The sequence below is a fragment of the Adelges cooleyi genome, unplaced genomic scaffold, assembly GCF_023614345.1.
Source record: "Adelges cooleyi isolate 19-005CV unplaced genomic scaffold, UGA_ACOO_1.1 ACOO_flye_CR_arks_rails_tigmint_CR_PRNA_307, whole genome shotgun sequence".
In the NCBI taxonomy this organism is placed as follows: domain Eukaryota; kingdom Metazoa; phylum Arthropoda; class Insecta; order Hemiptera; family Adelgidae; genus Adelges; species Adelges cooleyi.
The window spans coordinates 1,338,179-1,355,760 of NW_026095978.1; the positions used below are offsets into that span (position 1 = coordinate 1,338,179).

Below are 17,582 nucleotides of genomic sequence, written 5' to 3' on the forward strand. Positions count from 1 at the left end.
TTACGATTTTCAATTGTCTCCGGAAGCGGTATAAAAGCTGAACCTCCAAGGGGTGTATATTTAAATACATCAAGTAGTATACCATCAATTTTCTCTAAAGAAAACCCGGATCCTTTCCCCTCCATCTCAGCCTCTTCAGAAATTATCTTAGCAAAGTCCTCGTCTATTGCCGATTCAATGTTCGTGTCCTGGAATAGAGTTCTTGCTGATGACTTGAATGCTCTATTTTCCAAAACATCTGTAGAAGGGATTTTATACGTCGATTCCAGTTTTAATGTATACTTCACCGCATTTTCGGCTACAAGTGTTCTTAATAATTCGAATAGTTGCGGTTTGGTTTCAGACAGGAAAGAGTCATAATCAGCTAACTGATTAAAATTTCTTTTGTAGAAAGTTTTACAAAGCCCGTTGAACCCACTGCTAGTTAATACAAATCCATCTGCTTGAGTAACTGCTAGTCGATGACGTTTCAATCGGGTGTTAGATTGGTTGACGTTGTCTCTTTGTCGTTTACCTACACCTAATAATAAAATAATATTCCCTACTTAATATAATACGTTTACTATAATTTTCTAATCAAATTAAATAAAAACTAAAAAAAAATTATCGGGCGTTGACGATAGGCAATTTTTATGTAAATATTTTATCGTTTAAAAATAATTTCAGTTAAATTAAATCGGCCGTAGAGTGTAAAAGATTTTTAGATAATTATTATAACGTTTAAAAATTGTAATTTACTTCGCAGGATTATATTTTATTAACACGAAAAATATTTATACATTTAGTTAAATAGTATCGAAGTTAAATTAAAAAAAATTAAAAAAACGATTGTAGACGGTGAACGATTTTTATATAAATTAGTTTATCTTAAAAAAATAAAAAATATTTATACATTTAATCGTTAATCACGTTAAAAATAATGTTTTTGATAATAAATTTAAAAAAATATTTATACATTTAATGGTTAATCACGTTAAAAATAATGTTTTTAATAATAAATTTATCCAAGTTGTAATACTAACTATTCAATCGATTAGATATTATTATCTAAATTTTTAATCTAACCCTAGACTATCGTTTCACTTGTAAAACTATAATAAAACTAATAAAAACAGGCGTTGAAGATAGGCAATTTTTTTAGTTAATCGTTTAAAAATTAATTCCAGAGTTAAATTAAAAATTGGTTTTACTAATAATTTAACCAAGTTGTAATAATATCTATTTATACGATTAGATATATTTCTAATATACTATTAACTAAATTTTAATCTAGCCATATCCTATCGTTTCACTTGTAAAAAACTATATTATTGACTAACCTGATCCACTTGCCGAGTTTGATTGCGTATGTTCGGGGGTTTGTATGTAGTCCGGTAAATTTGCCGATGTTGATAGAATATTATCATATGCTTGATTACATAATTCATCACCTTCACTGTCGAAGAAGCTTTCATGTGATGTGCCCCTTTGTTCTAAAAAAAAAAGGGTATTTAATAATATTTACTATTTTACAAAAAAAAAATGTTTATACTAACCTAATGTCTGGTTGTTGGATGTGTGTTGTATAACGCTAGTACGTTGCTGTATACGCTCGTGTCTTCCATCCTGACCAGCTCCGGCTGTGTGAATATATATATTTATTTAATTAAATCACTAAATTTTTTTAAATTAAAAAAATGTATCTTATTTTAAGTAATTTACATACCGTGCTTCCTTTTGCAGTGTCGAGTAAGATTGAATTTACTTTCACAATCAAATTCACATTCACCGCAGTAAAATCGAACACCATCATGAGTTTTAAGATGACGGTTTAAATTATGCTTTAAAGAGTACACCTTTTTACAAATATTACACTGATACATGATTAAAAATTTAATATGATCAATATAATATTAATAATATAATAATAATTGATTAATAATAATAATTTATTATGTTAAATGCGTAAAAAAATTGAATTGCGTTATAAAGTTAGTAAGCAATATCTTATATAAGCGTTAATATATTGTATGCGTTAGTATGTTAAATTTATGCGAAAGCGAAAATATATTTAAAAATTAGCAATAATAATAATATTAATATGATAATTTGTTTTTAAAAAAACACAAAACCGATAATATTAAAATTAAACACTGAAAAATAAATGTAATATTTTAACGGAGTGAAAACTTAGATGCACTTGTTAACGTTTTCGCTGTAGAACCAAATCTGACGTTATTAGAAATATTGGTTCACTAGCATGGTCTAAGATTTAATCATAACCTCCCTCCAACAAGCAAAATATTCATCCCTCCCAACTCGTTGGAAGGGATGATATTTCGTTTCATATTCCATCTACCAAACATTAGCAACTGGTCTGGACTTGATTTTTTTTTGAGTGCGTTATAGGATTCTATGGAAAGACCTTTCGTTGACCGAAACGAAATTTATGTATATATTTTTACACGTAAATACTATTTTAAAATGACCATACGCATCACCACGTGGGAAGGTTTTTTTTAGGCAAACAACCCAAATTCTTTGATAACATGGTTACACGGTAAATTTACGATTTTTTATTTATAAAGAAAATAACGGGGTTGGTCTTTTCTGACGATATATTACACACCCCGACTTGACCGAAACGAATTTTATGTATATATTTTTCACATAGTATACATTATTTTTAAAATGGCCTTACACATCGCCACATGGGGGGCGGGTGTTCTTTACGTAAACAAGCCAGCATCTACCAAACATTAGCAACTGGTCTGAACCTGATTTTTTTTTAGTGCGTTATAAGATTCTATGGAAAGACCTTTCGTTGACCGAAACGAAATTTATGTATATATTTTTACACGTAAATACTATTTTTAAATGAGCATATGCATCGCCACATGGGGAGGATATTTTTTTTTAAGCAAACAACCTAAATTCTTCGATAACATGGTCACACGGTAAATTTACGATTTTTATTTATAAAGAAAATAACAGGGTTGACCTTTTCTGACGATATATTACACACCCCGACTTGACCGAAACGAATTTTATGTATATATTTTTTACATAGTATACATTATTTTAAAAAATAACCTTACACGTCACTATATGTGGGAGGATGATCTTTGCGTGAGCAATCCAAATTCTTCAGTTTTACATCATGTATATCCTAACCTAACGGTAAATTTATTATCTACATTTATAAAGAAAACTTCTCGGGTACATACACAATATTTTTTTTGAATCTATATATCCTGGAAAATATTTAGTTACGTAAATCAACATTTAGTGTTAACCATTTCAGTGAGCAACCCGTGTATTTTGTTTAACTTAAAATATTAGCAAATTAACAATGTCTAATCTCTCAGAAATTTATATAAGAAACGATATGTTTACCTCACGTTTTGTTTTTGAACGTATATCGCAATATCCTTTAAAATACGGGGTAGATCATATACGACGATATTCAAGTGCGTTTACCGAGTGGAATGTCGCGTATTGTTGTAAACGATTCAACAGTCGCGATTATATATGCAATGAACACCCTTGTTGGAGCACTTTTGAGGGCATAGAACGACAACCTGAATTTGGGGTTAGATCATTTGCCATCAATGACATTAATGGATTTTTCGCATTTATGCGATTAATGCATTGTAAGCAATGCAGACGTCCACTGTACCGATGGCTCACAGTCGATAAATCAATCGCCAGGAATTGGAGCCTGCTTACATTAGACAAGTTTGTAAATTACGTTGATCTACCTATTGAATATATTAACTTGTAATTTTTTTTTACTAACCTTAGATTTAAGAAACCGGAGTTAATTATTGTAATTTTTTTTATTAATATTAGATTTTAAGAGGTATGATTGTAACTTAAATATTTTATCTAAAAGAAACTTTTTTTTTAAAAAAAAACAATAAATCCTCATTTTTTTTAGTTAACTATGTATTTAATTTAATTGAATTTATTAAATTTATTTAAACTAAATTATCATGAGTCATCTATGAACTAAATATCTATCCTTATTATTTAAAAAAAAATGTGGTCTGGATTAATCGTTTCTATAACACTATGGTTAGTAAGAATTGTAAAAAAAATCTGACCATAATATTTACATAATTTCGTCTGTCTGTGAGCTTAAGGTGTGTATGCATGATTTCTATGTGTTATAAGGATAAAATATTGTACTTAATGGAAACTTGCCATTTTTACTTTTAAGGTTTGTATTAAATAAAATATCATATTCTATGACATCAGTTAAACGGTGTTTTAAAACAAAATTTAAAAGTAATATAATATTTTATATGTATTACCCATAAATAATATTATTAAGAAATGACCGTTAAAAATTATAACAGCTTAAAACAGGTTAGGCTAGGTTAGGTTGAAAATCAAAAAATTAGCTGTTAAAAATAATAATATAAAAATAATGAAGATTTTTTTCATTAAATATAATACATTAAAATTTTCCGATTGGGTTAGGTTAGGTAAGGTTAGGGTCAACGAGGCGGAGTTCATTGTTACACCGTCATCCATTCATCCCCGCGGCGGCCATTCTCCGGGCGGCGGCCGAGACACCTACAAGACGGGGTACAGGACAGCTGTGAATTATCCGATCGCCACCTGCGTAATCCTCCGGCTAATCCTCCGGCTAATCCTCCGGCTAATCACCAATCCTCAATCCTCAATCCTCCCATTGTTCCAGTACATACATTCCCCTTCTACTGTAGAGTATAGGCATATTAGAATCAAAGCAACGTGGGGACGGAGAGGTCAGAGGTCTACAGGAATTATTATAAATAAAAGTGATAAAATTGAATAAAATCACTTTCAAACAAACATTTTGATGCTTATTTGTAAATACAGCACGTCAATTTAATACTTTCTAACTTGCTGGTTTATACTGTGCTTGGTTTGGACTGTACTGGCTTGAAAATACTAACTATCAATTTGTATTGAAGCGTTTTTTCGAACTTGACTTTATCATTTTCAGATTTAAAAATTCCCGTAAACCTGTGACATCCTCGTCCCCACTATGCCCTAACCCTTCTATACTGGTTTTTTTAAAGGTTTCATTACCTTATTTATGGCTCTCCCATACAAATATTTAAATCGCCGCCAATTAGTAACGGAGCCAAGAGAGTCCAAGAATCAAGTGGTCACATTGTCATTCCGACGTATATTCCTAATATATCAATTATTAACAAAATTATCTTTTAAATATTTTTAAAATAAATTTATATAGAGGGTGATCCAACTAACGTAAGACACTCATTTTCTCTGAAAATATGAATATTTTTAGAATTTTTATGATTTGTAGGTTACTTACTACACTTTTCAATATTTTTAAAATTTTTATTATTAATCCTTATAAGCCAATAAGAGGTTTTTTTGGTATTTTTAAATGGAAACATGATTTAGACTAGCGTTACGTATCAGCAGTTCCTATATATATATAAATGGTGGGGATTGTCCACCATACGCGAGTGCCCCACGGGCACTATATGTTACTCGTATAAATTGCGTTTCACAATAAACGACACGAACATTATTACTTATATAAATCTAAATGTGTTTATACAATGTAATCTCAATTTTTCACATTTTTTTTTAACTTTTGCAATTTTTAAAACTTGAATTGTAATGTATACATTTTATTAACTTTTTAAATTAAAAGTAATGTACTCAACATTTTGACTGGTCGAAATGGTAATTTTTAAAGTTATACGAGTCTAAAAATTAAGATGGGAAGGGAAGTGCGGTTGAAAAGTGTGCGCAGATAAAAATAATTGTAACTTCAATAACTACAAAAATAGTTATCAAAGTCACTATCAACAAACGGAAAGAGGAGGGTAAAAAAAAAAAAATAATGAAAAATTGATTTCACATTGTATAAACCCAATATAAAAACAAAAAATTAAATGTTTTATTGAACCCTTTGAGAAATTGAGTGGTTCACGATAAAATGGTCATCCTGTAAATAATATTGTCGATAAATATGGAACAGGCAAGCCACTTAGAAAAACTGTAATTCTTAAAATAGTGAAAATATGTTTCCACATTAAGTAAGCCATTAACTTGAATTTATCTGAATGCCATGCTAGCTTAAATTGTTAAACACTAAGGTTTTTTCCCAAAGAAACCTAAACATAATGGGAGCGGTTCTATATGTTAACAATTATTGTATAAAAAAACAATTTTGAAAAATATAATAAAGGTAATGAAGAGCAGAAAAAAAAATTCAATTGGGAAAAATTGGTTTCAATTTGGGCAAATCAAAACCCCATGCATACTAAAAACTAATAAACAAAACAATTTTTAAAAAAAATAGTGAGGCTGGAAAACAAGATACAATTATCAGTTATCAAATCAATCTCTTTAAATATGAATATTTTGAAAATAATACTTTTCTTATGCTTGTAGGTACCTACATAAGATAGCTTTGAGATAAAACTTTGAACTTTGAACTCGACCCTCATACATAATAAGACTAAAATTTTGTTTTTCCCAATGCAAACACATACATTTAAGTCGATAACTGAGTAGGAAAAATAAAATTTTGAAATGGTCTTTTGAATTTTTAATTGGTTTGTCACTACTCACTTATGGGCATAGTAATTATTTAAATTAAAAATCAATATTTTTCGATTTTTAAAGACAGTAGTTCAACAAGCTCTAATTAAATAAAAAATCTTATTTGTCGATTTAAACACAGTGACGGTTTCTAGTCATAGTAATAACGAAAAAATATTGAAAACAGTTTAGAGAATAATGAAAGTCATTACTAAGTCATATAAAACGAAAATATTAATGGAAATTCAAACGCTAAAATGTATCAAATTCTTTTGTCTATATATTTGTGGAATTTAAACATACGTTCTCTTTGAAAAAACGAATTCAATGCCTATTATACGTATAAGGGATGAAGATAAAAATGTTGTAAGTATTGAAAAACATAGTAAAATATGTACCTACAAGCATAGAAGAAAAAAAATGTATACATCATTCATATGATTACGCAACTGCAACAGAAAGTTTAGATTAAACAACTTAAGCTCACTTTACTTCATAGCCTGTTTTTAATAATTAACTTAATCATTACCTAGGTATATTTATGCATTTAAATCCTAAAATTTCACATATATTTTATTATTAATTTTTTTTTAATTTTTTTATCACAAATCCTGTAATTCTCTCTCTATATATATATATTATATTATTATTCTTAACAATTATTTAATTCTAATGAATCATATTATTATCAATTAAGTTTTTATTATCTTAACTATTATATTCACATAATAAAACAATGCGCTACTCGTACATTGAATCTCGAAGGCAAAGATATAGCAGACATATCTATTCCAATTTTGTACATAGTTAAAAATAATAAGCCAAGTGTAACTAGTTGGGATGACTCGGAAATTATTATTTTCCGAGACAAAGAGTTCTGCTTTACTCTTTCAGTTTTAGCATCTCTACCTCTTCTATTTTAATAAACTGTTACGTTGCTTAGTAATAGTTGAACCAAGGAAACCCTCCAAATGTATTCTCGAGTGTACTAATTACCAAAAAGGCTTACATACAACAAAAGTATACGACTTATTGACTAGGTGTGTTAAACGCCCGGGAAACCCTTTCTTATGTCAGAAATCAAAAGAAGTTTCTTTGAATTTGTTAATTGTGAAAACACCCATCCAGCTCCAGATCTCAATAATATTTTTTTATTAAATTAGAACGTCAACGGACTAAACAAATAGAATAAACTGGTATTAAAGGTGTATATTAGAAGTATGGCCCGCTTCCTGTTTGTCAGCATAATAGAGCTACGACGCGATGGTATAAGAAATGTGTAAACCGTGCGGCGTCCTTTCGTCGATTCAACGAAGACCAGGCGGCGGCAACTATGATACTGGACGCCGCGCCGGACGGTGTTATTCGGCCATGAGACCCTGGTACCATTTTCGAGACCCTCGGATAGGACCTACGATGCGTCGAGCATGACCACGACCACAGTTACCTGGATAACCGTGACAACGATGGACGCTGGTATGGTTTCGCAGAAAACACGCTGGGATTTAAAACCGAGAAAACCAGAAACCGAAAATTAGTTTTATTTAGACTTTAGGTGAGAAGGCATGAAGTTGTCGGTAAGCTCTCGGAATATTATAAAACATTTTTATCGACTTTTGATTTAGGTACAACAAACAATTAACGATTTAAATTTTTTCTGGGAAACGTTTACAGTTAAAAAATATACACATATTGCACGAATAGCGTTAGAAAGAGGTCACGATGATATTATCCTATTCCATTATCACTACCAATACGACTCTAATGAATTAATTCGGCGTCAAGTAATTTAAATAAATAATACCTATACTTCAAACGGCTAACCGTTGTACGCGATTTTTTATTTTTTTTTATAACAAGTAGGTTCATAACTACAATAATATTATAGAATAATAATAATAATATTAATACATTTTGAATTTAAAAATCGCGCCAATTGTTTGAACCGTTATGAAAACTTCTATCCCACCGCTATGCACGGTTGTCACTCCTTATAAAATAATTCCTTTGTTTCGAGTGCGATGAATATTCTAACAAAATCGTACCAGGGTCCCATGTTCATTCGGCGTCAGATGTACGCAGCTCGGCTCAATGATAGGATAATTTTAAATTTGTTCGTTTTCACCTACTGTAGGAAAGTTAAAACATACCGTAATTTAAAATAAAAATATATTGTAATCATATACTTTGCAACTTTTGGTAAAATTAAAGTTTTTAAGCGACGGTTTAAACGCATGAGAATGGTTGGAATATCAACTTGACAGTGCGCCAAGGTAAATTTCAAGAATACCAGTGTATAAATACCTACATGAACCAATTCATTTGGGGTTTCTCACCCTCATATCTCTGTTTCCTCCTAATATGGACATTTGAAATTTGAAACACACATTTAACTTAAGTATCTTTGGACACTGCACAAATTGAGCCTTTTCAAAGAGGGAGAATATCAAAGTTTACATTTTTGTAAGGTACTTACACACTCATCATCAAAATTATAAGGCACTTGCCGTATTGGTAGAAACCTGAAATGTAGCACAAAGGTACATGTTTATACTAAAATTTAATCTGATGTAATGTGCTAATAACATACTCTAATGTGCAGTATTACAAGTATTGAGTTAATTTGGTGTCAAGTGATTTAAAGAATTTTTAAATTAATGAAGTTAACACGATTTTTGAACTTTTTTTATAACAATTAGGTTCATAACTATAGTAATATAGACCATAGTATAACAGTATTAAAACACATTTAAAACTTAAAAACGAGCGACATTTATTTAAAAACCCCATAAAATAATTTCTTTGTTTCGAATGCGACGACTATTCTACCAAAATCGTACCAGGGCCCCATGTTCATAGGCTATAGCTCACCGACTTAACCATCCGGCGTCCGATGTATGCAGCTCGGCGCAACGATAGGATAATATTAAATTTGTCGGTGTTCGCTTACTGTAAGTACACTATAGGAAAGTTAAAATTGTACCGTAATTAAAAATAAAAATATATTGTAATCATATACTTCCCATTGTAGCTAAGAAAAATCGCCCCTCTTCACAAAGACTTTCAAATCACATATTGAACAATCTTGAAGGTCTTTTCACAAGTTTTTAATCGACGGTAGTTAAAATCGTGTCTTTAAAATTCAGAGTTATGCGATATTAGAGAAACCCTATTAAGTCTTGTGTACCCATTTTAATTATTTAAAACTGGTTATCGACCAGTCAAAATGTTCAGTAAATTATTCTTTAATAAAAAAATCAACTTAATTCACATGTTACCTACTATTTATACTTAAAAAGTTAATAAAGCTTTGCCGAATACTAAAAAAAAAAATTGAATGTTTTCTATAGGGTATTTTGTACTCAGTCTGCAGTCAGCTTAACTATAAATATATAATTAATTCGTAGTTAATAGTAATTACATATAATTACAATTTTGATAATTTAAACCAGTTATTTGATACAAAATAAAAATGGTGCCCTGCAAAGAGTACAACTTATAACTTCATGGTTGAAATGAGATATTTAAATACCTCATATAAATAGAATATTGGCATTTTCATTATCCTGTGTTCCTATTAAGTCTAATTTCCATTCTGAAAAAAGTTTTGAATTCCCATTAATTATTATCCTTTCTATCGATTGTAGCATATTATTTTTCAATATTTGATAATAGTTTAAAAAAAAATTTAAAAAAATAGCCTTTATGGATTACAAAAATTGAAAAATAATTTAAAAAAAAATTAAATATCAAAATAGACATTTTTTCCTGTGTGACTATTTATGTTTACAGATTTTATCATAAATGGTTTCAGTAAAAAGTTGCCTATATAATCACCGTGAGGCCCCATAAGAGTTTTTATATGTAGCTACTTAATTGCTTAATTTATTTAATATCAATATATTTATAATTAAAATAAAATACAAATTCAGTTTTACATAATTTTAAAAATGTGTATGAATTCAAAATAATTGTTTAACAACCAGTTCGATTTTTTAATAATATATTATAGTAAGTACATTTTTATTATTTTTTTTGTAATTTTTCTCTGGAATATCTGTTGTCTACTTAAATGTATCAAGTACAAAAGGTAGTACAATGTTAAGTTACAATTAACGATCAACAAATACTATTTAAGTATAACTATAAGATTTAGACCCTCGAAACTTTAGTCTATTTGCGCCTAATATATAACTTTACAATTTTTATTTCACCTTAAGTTAAAATTAATAGAAAATGTTGAATTAATATTTTGTATTGCCCTAAACTAAAAGACTTATGCTTTTGTATTCGACTCAATTTGGCCTCAAGATTGTCAAATGAAAAACAACAATACTATACCTACTAAAAAATGACTCGGTCATAGTCGTACATAAACATTATTACTTTATAGTAATTAATTAACGCTACTACAACAATTACTAATTATTTAAAATATCATATAATTACTATATAGGTAATCCATTTATTGGAATAAACTTTCACTCAAATTTGTAATTTTCCATGTTTCCGGGTAACTTTTCCAATTTTTCACGGAAAAGCCTTATTCGGACTATTACAAACATAAAAAAAAAAAAAAAAAGACAAATCGGTTACGAACAGCATTACATTTTTATTTATATAGAAGATTATTTATAACCTTTCAATAATTACATCTATGATAATGAGCAATTTAAATACAATTTTTTTTTTTACAAAACTGAATGCTATTAACAGTTAATGTCAGAGATGAATTAAATAATTCAAAGTACATGACTAAACAATGTTGGGGTGGAAAAATAGTGTAAAGCCGTATCTAGTAATAAGGACTGTTCAAAAATCAGTTAAATACTTAATTGTATTAAATTCAACTATTACATTAAAACTAGTTTTGCTTTATTAGAATATATTCCCCTTTAAATTTTAAATGGCACATGTTATAAACTAAATACATTATTAAATCGATGGTAACAATGCAAAAGTACAATAATTCTTCAACAGTAAAAAAATAATTTTGTTTGTTAGCATAAACGACACGACAAAAATTTAATATTACTTGATAGGTAAAGTTGTTAAAGCAAAATAGAAAATTTAACACAGATCGTAAAACAAGTTTGGTATACCACGTTGGTTTTTACCAGTATATTCAATAACATATTTAACACACAAATAAGTACCTAAAATAAATTGTACATTCATATTAGATTGCGACAATGGAAATAAGGTTCTGTTAAATAAGAGTTTGGGTCTTAAACCAGTTTACTTTATACATTTTTTTAAAAACATGATTTGTCTAAATGTTTAAAAAAGACAACAATTCATCAAAATTGTTAATGTCGTAATGTAAATTAATGAAAATTAACAGTCGGTAATTATTATTGAATATAATTAATATTGTTTATTTGGGTCATGGATAAGTAATAATTATTATATAACCTTATATGGTAGTATATGTGTACACTGATGAAATCATGAGTAATATTTAAGTTGTTTATACAAGGACCAATTACGTCTGTAACCTAGATTGTATAGTATATAAGACATAGTATTAAGGTGTTGGATTTACCATTCTATTACGGCTGCTGTTATAATTGAAACGTACGTTGTATATATATATTATTCTCTATACTGTGTGTGTGTTTTTATATTTAATAGTATTGTGTTAAACATATTATTGTTGTGTTTTATTTTCTACTTAAATACTAACTTCCACCAAGATATACAGGCGTATATCCCAATAATTATCATATTTTATCACTGCGTACAAATGCGATCGATTAACATAGGTGAAAATTGATCGGGGGTGAACTAATAGATCTTCATCAGCACCGACAGACTTATGCACACATTGCATTTAAGGATGATTCTTGTGTCTCCTAAAAATGAAAAATTGTTTATAAATAGTGTTTGTGGACAATATTACATAATCAAATTTCTTTGAATTAAATTAAGTATCTAGTAACCAAATATTAATATTATATTATCGTATTAAAATGTTTACCAATTGAAAGAGAACTCTATAATTTAGGACATATCCATGTCTTTTTATATGACATCACGGAGCCATTGTAGAGTCCATCTTTAAAGCAATGAAGATAGACTCTGCAATGTCGGCACATACAAAAAGACAGAGATACATATAAAAATTATCAATTTAATACTATATTTTGTTAACATTATGGATTAGTCACCTTTGCACAAATTAAATGGCATTTTAAACTATTTCATCGTGTTTAACAAATAAACACGTATCTTTTACGCTTTGCATAATTTGTTGTAGTTGAATAATTACAGTGACACCACTATTTGGTAATAAATGTTTTCTAAGTCATAAAAGACATAGTTTATCATACTTGTATCCAGGTCGCTCACTTCCAGCTCGTATGGCTCTTTGTCCAGCAAACGCTGTATAAACTGGAACGGTAGTAAATTAATCAGCACCGTACGTCAAATTAACCAATCCACAGTCAATATGACTGGATCGTAAAGAAAGTATAAATAAAGCTATTTAAATAATAATCCGAAATTAAATGATAAAATATGATCAATTACTAACCATTAACGATTCCATAAATAATGTTTTAACAGATGTTGGTAAAAAAAACGTATAAAAAAGTTCTCCGAGCAGGTCAAGGGCGCTTATAATCGTTTATCTTTTTCATCCATGCATCAGAACAGGAAACAGTTTTATCCTAAAATAAAAATCTATAATATTTTATTGGCCTTTGGCTTAATCTTATGTTAAAAAATATTTAGTTTTTTCAATTATAATTACAGTTTAGATTGTTTGATAAAATAATTAAGTATTTGGTTCTAAAAAAAAATGATTACCAGAAATATCAATACTTCTAACTGTAATTTATTAAGACCACAATATTAAACAGACTCAAAAAGTATCAGGGGCATACAATTTATACAATAATAAATACTTGTGTGTTACCTCTCAAGAAAAATTATTTAGTTGGATACAATCTTCTTTGTGATATTGTCATCAGCGTTATCACTCTACTTAAAATTTAAAACAAATTTGAAGTTGTAAAATGTTCGTTGTTGCAGACAGTAAACTAGCTGTAATGTTGGCCGTTTCTAAAAAATAAATGATATATTAAATAAAGAAATTGATCAGTTTTCATATAGATTAGTTAAATAACATTTCTGTATTATTACTTTCAACTTTTTTTCAAAATACCCATTTAAATATTTGTCAATAAACTTCTCTAGTTTACTTTGCCGAACAGTTGACTAGTAAGAATAAGAGATTACTTATCGTTTCATTCAACAAAATACCTTATCATAAAATTAAAAAAAAAAAAGATGAATAATAACAAATACAATAATTTTGTAGTGATAACACTTTACCTTAATTTTTGTATTAGGTTCAGAGCAGTTATACAATCTTTTTGAACAGCCAACAGTTCACCGAAATTGGTTTCTTTGTTTCTCGTGCTCCACAGCTTGCCAATGTCTTGGCACTCATTTTGCGAGGTACTAATATGATGATTGCTTCCTCGTATTGACATTAAGCACTATCAATGAAAATTAATATTTTATTAATTTGTAATTATATTTTATTATTGATATTGTTCCTTCAGAGAAATCTTAATCCGATGCTTTGTATTTGCAGATTTCTCGTAGAAGGTTATGTAAAATAAATGCATAATTATTTTCTTTGACTACCTGTGATACTCAAGTACTCTTTCTGCTTTCAGTTAATCCCGCAAGTATTGATGTTTGAAATTTCTCATGTAGACATACATTAAGTTACGATACTTTGTAATCAGGCCCTAATTACCTTGTAAATCCAGTGACGTTTATGGCTTGTAAACAAAAGTTAAATAAAAGGTCAATTCAAAATTTGAATCTTCTACTCCGTACGCAGGTTTTCCATCTGTAATTATTATCAAAAAAATTTAACAAAATGTAAGTATAAATAAAAAAAATAAAGCTCAATTGACCACAAATGTGTTAATATAAAATAGTTTTTACTCTTTTATAAATTCAATTGTGTATATTTTATTACAAACAAATACAAGTTTGTTTACCATAGACAGATAGTTTTGATTTAAAAAGAATTAAAATGATTTGTTTATACCTTACTGGTAAATTGAGTTATCCTATCAACTAGTGTAAAAATTAGTAGTACTAAATGCAGTATAATAATATTAACCAACCTTTGTTTTTGAGTCGATATCCAATCATTTTTACACGACACTAATACAATTGATTTACATAGAAAAGTACTAATAGCAAGAACTGTAGAAAAACTACTGTCTACTGTGTAAGTATGATGAATATTATACATTTAGTCATTTGTTTTCTAAGAAAAATAATTACAATACTAATGGGTGCCTTGTGAAGTTCAATCCTACAGTAATATTATAGCTGAATAGTGATTATCGATTTGAGATTATTATCAGTCACATCTTATCAAATCTTATCAGTAATAATAACACAGAACAAACCGAAGGGAAACTTACCTATTTAGTTTATGGGATAATGAGCTTTTCTAAGAATACTAAAAAACGTTTGATTTCAGGTAATTAAAAAAATAATAAAATATGTATCAATTTGCCCTAATTATAGCTTTTAAATAAAAAACGAGGCCTAAGTTTAATTAAATAAGTAAATACATTTAGTAATTTAAGGTTTAAAATTCAATACATTTAAGACTTAAAATGCAATTATATTTGCACGTTTTATATCTGAATAAATCTGTGTTACTTAATTTTAATGAAAGTTTTGAAAAATATATTATCGAGTATGTAACCCTGTTTATGTAATTGGACTTAATACCCTTTCCCAAGCTCATCGGAAATTTAACAATTTATTATATTGCCTAAAAATGTATGTTCTTAATAATTTTACAAAATATTATTCAAAAATATAAAAGATATTATAAATATTTTGCAATCGGCCATAACACTTCTCTTCAACTTCTCACCCAATTTTCTATATAATTATAGATACTAATAATACCTATGTACCATTTATCTTTTCTGCTTCTTATATAAACAATTACCATAGATTATACTATTACTATAGGATAGCCAATAGGAATATTTCGTTCATGTAATTTTATTTCTGTTATTATATAAATGAATTAAAAATTTGGTTAACTATGTTTGAAAAAGAAAGTATAAAAGCTTAAAAGTCGATATAAAGTGAAGGGTAAAAATAATAAAACAGCCGTGCTGCAATCAGAAAGTGGGGATCATAGCCAAACGCATTGTACAATACAATATAAAGGATAAACAATAAGTGAATAAACACAGTGTAAAATACACGTGAACCGATTGTAAAAACAAACTCGGAAAATATTAATAAAGAAAAAAAAATGTATTTATCTATCCGTTGCTTAGTGACGACCGCTAGAAATTGCATACATAGATGTTTATATTATACACGTCTGAATTTAAATCAATTATAATAATTTATTGTAACAATGATGCAACGCCGTCGATTCAGCTCGTTTTCCACTTGTTCGTTTCGGTAGGAACCACCAAACGAGCCGTGGCCGAAAAAGCACAACGCGCTTCTTATCAACAACGGGTACAGGTCATGACTTCCGTGACTTCTCCTCTGGTCACGGCGGGATACAAGTAAAACGTCCCGGACTTCCGGCAAACTTCAACTTACAAAACAGATTGCTCGCTTCATCGTCGGACCAAACCCGAGTTTGATTTATGGGCTTTAAATCGTCCGGAGCACAATTGAACGCCAAAGTGGTATTGTTTTCAACTGGTAGGGATATTTTCGCATCCGGTCTCGGTTCACCGTTTCCACAAAGCCATAATCAACGCTGTGAACCGTCCGCCACTTCTGTCAGTTTTATTCGTACCCGTTTACAATCTTACATTGATACCGTTGCGTTGGTTCGATGCCAAAACCGAGTAGACTTGGCAATTGTTGTGGCCTATGTTGACGCTGATGTGCTTGGTGTTTGCCAGCTCTTCTTTGATCATCGACAACACATTGCTGTTAGCTTGGAGCTGTACATAGAAGTCGGACGGCGAGTTCACGTCCGCCACTATAACCGGCTCCACTACGTTCCGGGGATATTGCTTTGACAGCGGTTTTATATTACATCTAAAATATTATATTGTTATTATTGCAATTATTTTTAACCAACAATAATACATGTTGTATATTACATTAGAATTTACACAAATTTATTTATTCGTCTATTATAGGTACAAATGAATTGGAAATAAACAAAACTTAAAATGTAATCTATATTATTTTAATATGTAAAAAAAATTAAAGTTACGAGGTTGGTTCGCATTACCAAAATTTACCACTGCTGTTTTAATTTTGGACAACAGATTTAGAACATAATTTATTACTTTTTATAGGGTTTACTTGAGTAAGTCATGCATTAGGCAGCCTGTTGGACAATGCACACATGACTGAAATTTTGAAGCACACCTCAGCCTGCCGAATGGGTTTTAATTTTTCGCTGTAAAACTTAACATCCCTTATATAGAGTATATCTACTTAGGGTTAAGCTCAATAGCAATTAAGGCTTGATCATAAGGAGGATATAAGTATAATACATAATATGGATTATGTATTAGAATATAAAACATAATATAGGTATTTATCTGGTATTTGTAATTTTATTAAATGCAATAACATAATAATTAACAATAGGGTAAGTTAATCGTACCCATCGTACATATAGTATTATTGAAATACAAGCTTTTTCAAACATAGTTAATCAAAATTTTAAAATATTTATAGAATAACAGTAATAAAATTGAAGAAAATGAAATATTCTTATTCCATAGTGATAGTATAATCAATGTTTATTAATTGTATTAAGAAGCAGAAAGATAAATGGTACATAATAATAGTATCTATAATATAGAAAATTGGGCAAGAAGTTGATGAGAAGTGTTATGGTCGATTGCAAAATATTAATAGGAAAATATACCTAATAATTTTATAAATATCTAAATAACACATCTTTTTTCACATATTGATATTGTGATTATGTACCTTTAAGGTAATGACATTAAATATAGAAAGAAATCATCAAAATTATCATT

At 28.9% G+C, this 17,582-nt stretch overlaps 1 protein-coding gene and 1 long non-coding RNA gene across 16 annotated transcripts in view; one reads left to right on the plus strand and one right to left on the minus strand.

Annotated features, from left to right (window-relative positions):
* The window catches only part of LOC126839697 (uncharacterized), a 145,329-nt gene that overhangs the window by 30,475 nt on the left and 97,272 nt on the right, over positions 1-17,582 (plus strand). The gene's annotated exons all lie outside the window — the stretch shown is intronic.
* Positions 12,294-17,582, minus strand: part of LOC126839698 (uncharacterized) — a 114,151-nt gene continuing 108,862 nt past the window's right edge. The window contains exons 1-8 of one of the 8 annotated variants that reach the window (XR_007685951.1): positions 14,706-14,878; positions 14,212-14,422; positions 13,894-14,060; positions 13,702-13,821; positions 13,475-13,620; positions 13,091-13,226; positions 12,726-12,948; positions 12,294-12,410 (exon numbers count right to left, since the gene is read on the minus strand). This is a non-coding gene — a long non-coding RNA (uncharacterized LOC126839698). Of the gene's footprint in view, positions 12,411-12,725; positions 13,011-13,090; positions 13,227-13,474; positions 13,621-13,701; positions 13,822-13,893; positions 14,061-14,211; positions 14,423-14,705; positions 14,879-17,582 lie in introns of those variants that run through there. The other 7 variants (XR_007685952.1, XR_007685955.1, XR_007685947.1 and 4 more) reach the window with 7 other exon arrangements.